The sequence below is a fragment of the Gossypium raimondii genome, chromosome 8 (assembly GCF_025698545.1).
Source record: "Gossypium raimondii isolate GPD5lz chromosome 8, ASM2569854v1, whole genome shotgun sequence".
In the NCBI taxonomy this organism is placed as follows: domain Eukaryota; kingdom Viridiplantae; phylum Streptophyta; class Magnoliopsida; order Malvales; family Malvaceae; genus Gossypium; species Gossypium raimondii.
In genome coordinates, this window is record NC_068572.1 from 46,548,053 (window position 1) to 46,557,759 (window position 9,707).

The window sequence follows — 9,707 nt, forward strand, 5'->3', positions numbered from 1 at the left end:
GGGCATCCCATGAATAAGTTGAATTTGGGTGCGTTGTTGGCTAAAAGGATGGTGGATTGGTGCTTGTGGCTGTTGGTAGGTTACAGTAGTTTAGCCTCCACATGATAGAGGAATTCAAGTAATATTGTTGGTGTTTGACCTTGAGGAAGTGGACCAACAGGGCCCTTGTGTCATATAATTGGAGCTTAATTTAGGCATGATACACCATGGGAGGCTTATGTACCCTTACGTTATGTAATTATCAACCATGGCATAAAGAATTATGGTCTAATTAATTCTGCTAGTCAAATACTTTCTGGAAATTATAACTCTTTGCAATTACAAAAAGTATAATTCAATTATTTTGCTTTCAAAATCCAATCACTGAAAAGTAAAATCTTTCCAACGCTTTTTCTTTGTTCACAAAATTTGAACTCAAGATATTAATTTATTCAACCCAATATTGGTCATTTTAAAGTATTTTGTTTAAAAGTCTTTGTACTCTTTTAAAATTTAAAATTAATTATGTATTTTATTTTGAGATATTAAATCCCATTACTTTTTTATTTAAAATTATGGTCTCTCCATTTAACTATTACTGATGTGATAATTAGAAAATAAATATAATATTTTTTAACTCTCAATATTTATAATTTTTTATTAATTTAATCATTGCTCTTTAAAAGTTAATACTTTTTATTATAATTTATATAATCTTCTTCCTTTCTACGTAAGTATCTGTTACACTGCAACTCTTTTTACTGCCATTTTCCCGCATATCTTCCTCTCATATTACTTTTCTTTTCATAAAAAATAATATTATATAATTTTCATTGTACAATTAAAACCTTAAATTGTAAATATTAAGGGCTAAAAAGTTATTCTATCTATTTTATAATCGTCATATCAACAAAATTAATGAAAAATGGACAAAGGGATCAAAATTTTTAAATAAAAAAGTTGTTGAGTGTTTTTCCGTTCTGTCATATTGAAGGGGACAATCAAATATTTATGCACATGATTATTATTCATGGAATTGATATTCTTGGTAAGCTCTATACATGCTGGATACGTTTATTGTTCTGGTTTGCTTGCTAGACTTCGTAGCCCCCACATGCGAACTCCTTGCACATGTGAACTAGGAGAGTGAACTACCCTTGCTAGCCCCTCTGCCTTACCCCCACTACAAGACCTGCATGCATCCAATTGGTTGGGCCTAACCGGGTCACAGGTAGGTGATCCAGATTTTATCTGGGTTTCGGGTTGGTGATCACAAATACGTAACAATCTAGTCCCCCTATTGAATTTAAAGAGGGTTATAAAGTGGCACTCCTTAGAGCCATCACTTCGCATTTATACAACTTGTTGAATAAGCGACCACTAAAGCATGACGTTAGTCTCACCACATGTACGGAGGGTTATAAAGTGATGTTCCTTAAAGCTATCACTTCACATTTAGACAGTTTGTTGAATACGCTGCGACCACTGAAGCATGGCATTAGCCTAGCCACATGTGCGGGTGGATCATGTCTATCTGCATCTGGTCGTTGGTGCTCATCGGTTATTTGAACCGTCAAAACACGGGAAAGAGAAACTCTTTAAAAATAGGGTTTCAAAAGCCTTAAAACTCACAAACTTAACACTTTCTGCAACCAGAGTTGATCGAGGCTTTTCTTTAAAGTAAATCTTGTTAACTTCTTCGTTTTATATTTTAACTTTCTTCTTCTTCTTCTTTTTTATTGAAACTATGTCAAGAATGAGAGGGACTGGTGGTCGAATAACTCCCAGCTATCCACCATGAGAGCGTGCAACAAAAGTCTCTGTAGAAGCCAACTTTTGCATCTGCACTGCAAAAGAAGAAGAGATGACTCAGGCTTTAGCCATGCGAGGGATTAAAATCCCCAACTTCACTTACGACTTCCCCATTCTTAAGGGGCCACATAGGTTGAGTGACACTAGTGATGGTAACTTACTGCTCCCCTCCACGTTCTAAAAGCTGGATTCTATTTGCCCTTGAACCCGTTCTTCTGTCATCTTCTCCAATAGTACAGGATCGCTCTTGGTCAGCTTTCTGGGTTTTCTTGGTGGATCGCAGTGGCTTACTTCATCGACTGCTACCGATGCAATGAAGTGTCACAGTTGCGGTTTTTCAACGTTTATGTTTGTTGAAAGCCCAGAACTAAGGGAATTTACCGGGCTTCTACTATTTCTCTCCTCACGAATAGGTTAAGACTATAATCGCCAACTGATGTTTTAATCTTCGACTGAATCGAGGGAAATGCATTAGGGTGGAATGTAGGCTCAGCGATTGGTTTGGTTTGCCAACAGAGTGGTCGCACCAAACAGGGACGTGTCTATTTAAGTGAAGCATTACAACAAAAAATGGTTCAGCCCAACTTGAAAGGCTTCACACTAGCAATCCTCTGGTTGTAGAGGATGTTATAAGTGCAATGAATGTGTTTCGGTATTGTTTGAAAGGCTTTAACCCCAATGGATGGAAGCGGGGTGACAGTAGGGAAGTGGCCAAAGCTGCTGGTGCGTGACCTAAAAGACAGACATGGATTTATAGGGCTAGAGATGACCTGGGTCTGATATTAACAAGATATAACGAGGAGCCTAGGAACTTCTTTTACAGTTTCTGCAGGATGAAACTTCACCCTTGGATCTCAGCGGTCTCATCGCACAAAGAAAGTTATGCAAATATTAATTTGATAATTGCTTCCGCTGACCTTGGAATTATTATTGGTGCAGGCACAGCTCGCGGTTTTGGAAGCGATTTAGAGGAAACTACTAGTCTGTCTCGTGAAATTAACAAAGTCATGGACCTGCGAGCTTCTCTGAAGGACATGTACAAGAAGCGCAGAACCGATGTGGGGCCTATGAATGTGGTTATCAGCAGTAAAGAGGAGGCAAATAGTGGAAGACTAGAGTATTACCGTAAAAGGAAAGTAAATCATACTAGGCCTTCTTCTATGATAACCGCTACTCTTATTTCTCCCTCAGTAAGCTCGCCATCAATAGCCCATGCAAGTTTTTTTATTGCTGCTCATGGCATCTCTCCTCTTTCTACTCCTCTTTGTATTCCTTCTTTTTTACCTCTTGTTGAGGAAACCTTATCTGGAGAGGATGGTGAGCTATTCCCGTGGTGTGGACATATGAGTATGTGAGAGTACCCCTATGACCCCAACAAAGTGGTGGAGAAGTGGAAGGCTTTTTTACCAGAAACTACAAAAAGGAAAATGTACATCGCTGAGTCATCGAGTGGTGCAAAGAATCCTCTACTGTCAAAGCTTACCTCATCCTTGCAAGTTCTGCTGGCTGAGGCTACTATGGTTAACTTAAGCCTTAATGAAAACGTTGGTAAAGCTGAGGCCAGTCAAAGGGAGCTCGAGGAAACTAAAGGGGATTTGGAGAGAACTCACAAGTTATACCTCAAGATTAGGAAGGAGAATAAAGATCTTTATAGATAAATTATAGAGATCGTTGGTCGTCTGGAAGCTGCTAAGGTCAAAATTGATGAGTTATTTGAGAAGGTCACAGTTGAAAAAAAAAAGAAAAGAGGCCGTAGACTGATTTGAAGAAAATGACTAAAGAGCATAAGGTAACTGTGAATCGAATTGTTCAAGAATAGGAAGCTGCTATGGCAAGGTCAGAGTAGAAACAAACTGAGGCCTTAGAAAAATTTAAAGGGAAGACTCTGAAGAACTTGAGCAACCTTGATTAATAGCTCAAGTCGAATGAACTTATGCATGCCCAAGTTGTAGGTGGCCTTTTTGATGCTCGCGGGGTTGACCTCGATGCTCTCTACGATGTGGATATGAACCAACTGAGTGTCAATGTTCGCTACCCTTCCGAAGCTTCCTGGGATGAGTTCACATCCAAAATAAAAAACTCAAAAGGCTTTTACCAGGATGAAGACCTAGCCGAAACCAACACTACTCCTGTTGACAACAATGAAGCCAATGTTGCTCCTACTAATGGTAATGACCACATTGAAGTTGCTGGAAGAGAAGGAGAAAATGAGATCCTCAGCGACCATGAATGGGCTGATAATATGCTTTAATTGTAACTTTGTATTAGTTTTCTCATCTTGAAATGAAAATTTAAACTTTGAAAATTTTCAAATTTGCTTGTTACTATTATGACATCATATCCTTTTGTGGACTTATTTTATCTTTTCGCATAACACTACTGCATGTACCAAAAATTTGAACTTAAACAAATTTTTAAAGATATTCTCAGAAACTTTTAATTGACTTAGTGTAATTCAATGGTTCTGTTTTAAGTGACTTATCATCAATTTTGACTTGAGTGTTCTTAAACATCTGTGTTGTGAATTTAAGTAAGCAAACTCGAAGGAAATTAAGTTACGATCTCAAATCAATTAAGCCTTAAGTACCACACAAGAAGGTAGCTTTGCTAGCTGTGTTGGATTTGCGAGCTTAACTATGCGAGCTCTTATAATGTCAACTGGGAGCATAGGTCTGCGAGCTGCTTTAGAAGTTGTGATTTTAAATCGTCAAACCTTTAAGACATCAACTGGGAGCGTATGACCGCTAGCTGCTTTAGAGTTTGCGATATTAAACCGTTAAACCTTTATGACATCAACTAGGAACGTAGGTTCGCTAGTTGCTTTGGAGGTTATGATCTTAAACCGTCAAACCTCTATGACATCAACTGGGAGCGTAGGTCTGCTAGTTGTATTGGAGCTGCGAGCTTAACTCTTCGAGCTTTTATAATGCCAGCTGGGAGCGTGGGTCCGCTAGCTACTTTGGAGGTTACGACCTTAAACCGTCAAACCTTTATGACATCAGTTGGAGCGTAGGTCCGCTAGCTGTGCTGGAGCTGCAAGCTTAACTGTTGCAGTATGATGCGAAGTTCGTAGGGCCCAATAAGATTCCTGGTAGTTCATTTAACCACACACCCTTAGCCTCAACAACCTTCTTTTTTAAGGTTGTTAGAATCTTCTTATTCATTGCTTTAGTTTGCCCATTTGTTTGTGGTGTTTTAATAAAACTCTAAGCCAAAGCAATCTGAAGATCTACACAAAAAATTTTGAACTTTTCCTGAAACTGTGTGTCATTGTCTGTGATAATCAGGTGAGGTACACCAAACCATCACACAATTGATTTCCAAAGAAAAGACTCCATTTGTTTCTCTATGATGGTCGCCAAAGGTTTAGCTTCAATCCACTTGGTGAAATGGTCAACAACCACCACTATGAATTTTTCTGTACTATAGCCATCAGGAATGAATTGAGAATATCAATTCCCCAAGTCACAAATGGTCAAGGGCTCGACATGACTAGAAGAGGTTTTACTGATTGTCGATGCACCTGAACATATCTTTGGCAGGAGTCGCATGTGTGAACCAAATGATGTGTATCCTTTTGAACCATAGGCTAGTAATACCCTTGCCTGAAAATTTTTTGGGTAGGTAGTCTTCCACCCAAATGGTCACCACAAATGCCTTCATGAATTTCTTACATTACGTACTCAACCTCAAACGATGATAAACATCGCAGTAGCGGATGCAAAAACCCATTTCTATATAGTACACCCATTAAAAGAGTATACATAACAATTGTAAGTCAAAACTAATTATTTTAACTCACTATGTAATTGAGTAATTTAAAAATTATCTACACAGTACTCAAATGTCTAATTTATAGATTAAAATTTTTCGGGAGTATGTAACTTGTGACAATGACATACCTCGCAGCTTTATGTTGTAACCTTGTGAGCTCTTTCTTGTCCAGATTATCATACACTCTTTGTAATGTGCGAACTAAGTGAGTAATCAATGTCTCTTCCTGATCTATAGTCAAAACTTGTTGCATGTCGTGGCTCGGGGTATCATTGTACTCCAATAAAATTTTTCCTCTTTGTTCAATGACAATAGATGATGCAAATTTAGATAAAGTATTTGTACGTTTGTTATCACTCCTTATGAACTGCTTCATCTAAACTTTGTAAAATCCTGCGAGCAACTGAATTGCAACTGAATGATATCTCTTTAACACTACTTCCTTAACCTCGTACTCGTCACTCATTTACTTCGTCACTAATTGTGAATTTGTATGGATGATCATATCCTTCACTCCTAGTTGGCGTGCTAGTTGTAACCCTGATATTAAAACTTCATATTCTATTGCGTTTTTGGATGTTTGAAATCCAAAAGTTAATCTGTACCGCCATTCATTCCCACTGGGATCAATCAGAAGTACTCCTACTCCTGAACCTGTCTTGTTTGTGGAGCCATCAAAATACACTAGCCACATTTTCCAATTATCGATTGTATCTACAACCCCCTGAGGTGGACTAACTACTGGGTTGCATACAATAGATGAAAAATATATCTTAAAATAAAGTGTGAGTTGATCATAAATTATTATTAAAACAATAAGCTAAATTGTAACAGCTCGTTTTTCAGTGGTGATAGAACAACGGTTTTGGAACCACAAATTTCCATCGTGTTGACCCGTAAGTATTATTTATAGAATATTTACGAAGTCATTAGAGTCGTATTAAAATTTGGTTAAGAAATTTTATCGTTTAAATAGTTAATTAAAAAAGGACTAAATTAAAAAAGATGTAAAACTTGGTAATTATTGCATTTAGATGATTTAATAGCTTAAATATCATAGGAGGGAGGACCTAAGTAGTAATTAAACCCTAGTTATTATTGTTGGATGGCTATTGGAATGAAAATAATAAAATAACACATGTTTTAATGGCAAAATAGTAATTAACATAAAATTAAAACAAAATAATTAGAAAAAGATAGCATCTTCTTCTCCATTTTATTTTCAAAGTTGGCCAAAAACACCATAACAGAGAAGCTTAAACATTCAGCTGGTTTGAGCCTTGCATGGGTAAGTTTTGAGTCCCGTTTTTAATGAATTTTATGTTTTTGAGATCGTTACAACTAGGTCCAACTAATTCGTACCTTCCTTTCTGAATCTGTTAAAATTTTAGAAGTTTCCATTGATGAATCTTGATTTTTTTATGATAATTATGTGTTTGAAGCTTTGATTGTGGTATTTGGTTGTTTTATAAAGTAATTTTAATTAGTTTTTATTTAAGGATTAAATTATTAAAATGTCAAAATTTTAAGGTTTGATGGTGAACGAGATGTATAATTAGGACTGTTTAAGGGCCAATATTATTCGGTTGTAAATTTTGACTTTAGAAAATAGTTAATTTGATTATTTTCAGGTTGTTAACTTGAGAAAATGATTTTCAGTTGTTAATTTGCTAAAAGTTGGAAAAGTTAGGGGTAATTGTGTAATTTTGAAAAATAAAATGTAACAGCCTGATTTTAGTGGTGTTGGAAACAGTGGTTCGAGACCACCAAATCCAACGAGTAAGCTCGTAAAATTTTTTATTTAGTCTTTATGAGTCAAATATGGTTTTAGAAAGATTTTTGAAGTGGTAATTTATGTTTTATAATGAATTATTAGGTTAGAATGGTAAAACCCTAGGTCAAGTGGTTTTAAAAAATGAGGCATCGAGATCGTGTTTCTATAAACTGAGCCGTAAATATTTTTATAAATATTTACGGAGTGTCATTAACATAGTATTAAAGCTACGTTAAAAAATTTTAACGTTTCGGTAGTTAATTGATTAAACAGGACTAAATTGAAAAAGGTACAAAACTTGCAAATTGTAAGAAATAATTGATTAAATGACTTACTTAATAAACAATGGAGGGCTTAACGAGTAAATATGCCTAAAATAAAAGGGTAGGACGACATGTAAGTGTGAAATAATAAAATAAAGTAAACGAATGGCAAAATTGTATTTTGCATGAAATTAAACATACAAATTAAAATTAAAAGAGAATTCTAGACAACTTTCTTCTTCAACTTCAGTAAACCGACATGGGAGAGAGTTTCTAAGCTAGTTTTTCTTATTTTTGTTGCATGTGAGTCTAATTCTTACATGTTTCTTGTATTTTTATGTTTTTGAGATTGTTACAATTAGGTACAACTAAATCCTACCTTAGTTTTTGATTTTATTAGAAATTTTGAAAGTTATCATTGATGAATAATAGATTTTTTGATGAATAACATGGATTTAGAGTTTTAATTTTGTTGTATGATGATTTTATAAAGTGATTTTGTTAAATATTGATTTTAGGATCAAATTTTGAAAAAGTTAAAATATTAGGGTTTGGTATTAAATTTCTATTTTATTAAGAGCTGTATAATAACCTAGAATGTTTAGTTAAATTATTAATTGAGGAAAATTAGTTAATTTGATAGATTAACTAGTTAATGAACTAAATTACAAAAGTTGTAAAACTTTGGGGTAATTGTGTAAATTTGAAAATTGAAAGGTAGTAATTGTGAAATGAATTGGAACTAAAATATATGCTAATGAATGAGTAATTTTATATTTTAGATGAAGATCCGTATATACTGTAAAAAGGAAAATTAGCAAAATAGTCCTTAAACTTTTGCAAATATTACAATTTAACCCAGGTAAGTTCGTACGGTTAAAAGTTAATAATTATATTGATTTGATGAATGGTATTATATATATTTATTCTATTGTTGAAAATGAATTATTGTTGAAGTTATAATTTTGTATTGAATAATCGGATTAAATGGAACGCGAGATTTGAGTACATTCGTTATGTGGCGCATGGCAATATTGGAGGAAAAAGATGAATAATTATCCAGGTAAATCTGGGTTCAGTATTTGTTGTGAACTCTCGTGTTTTACTTTCTGTTTAGCTATTACGAGCTTCTATTTAACTCATATGAGTTTCTATTTAGCTCTTATGAGCTTCTGTTAAACTCTTATGAGTTTTTTTTCAGCTCTTACGAGCTTCTGTTCAACTCTAATCGGTTTTTGTTTAGCTCTTATGAGCTTCTATTTAGCTCTCATGAGCTTTTGTTTAGTTTTCGGGATTCTTAAAATGATGTACTCTTATACATAACCCGTTCTTCAGTTTGGGAAAGATTTGGTAAGGTGATTTATATATTGAAATCGAAAGACATATTATTTATTTTTGGTATTAACTTGAAACAAGTGTATTCATCGATTTAAGTTGTGGTTGACAGGGAGTTTACATGAATGATTTTATTTAATTGATTTGTTATAGTAGGTTCGGTAAGATTTATGTTTAACCCACCGAACTTACTAAGCTTCATTAAGCTTATGTGTATTGTTTCTTGTCTTTGTAGATTTTCAGAAGGTTGGGCGATTGGATCAACATTCAAATCACACTATCCAATTTATTCCGGTAGTTTTTGAAACATTCAATACGATTTATATGGCATGTATAGGGTTGGTGTGGATTTGATTAAAATTTGTCTTGTGTAAATGTTAGGAGTGATGTTTTGTTTATAAAATCAATTTAAATATATATTTTGGTTTGGAAATGAAGTAAATTTGTGATGTGGGTGTGAATGATATATGTTTGTATGTATTTAATTTGTGGTAAACTTTAGTAGAATTGCTAAATTGATTAAATAGGTAAGTTTGAGTATTTGGGTATGTGTGATGATATGTTATGTTTAAAACATGATTTTGGCTTGTTTTGATTGCTTTGTTATGGCTTATTGATGTGTTAAAATGTTGTGTTTAGGTTGGTACCAAAATGAGTGAGAAATGTGGCCTTGAAATGGCCTATTTTCATCCACACAAGTAGAGACACGGGTGTGTGTCTCAGCAGTGTCTGACACATGGCCAAGTGACACGGCCGTTTGTCCCCTGTAA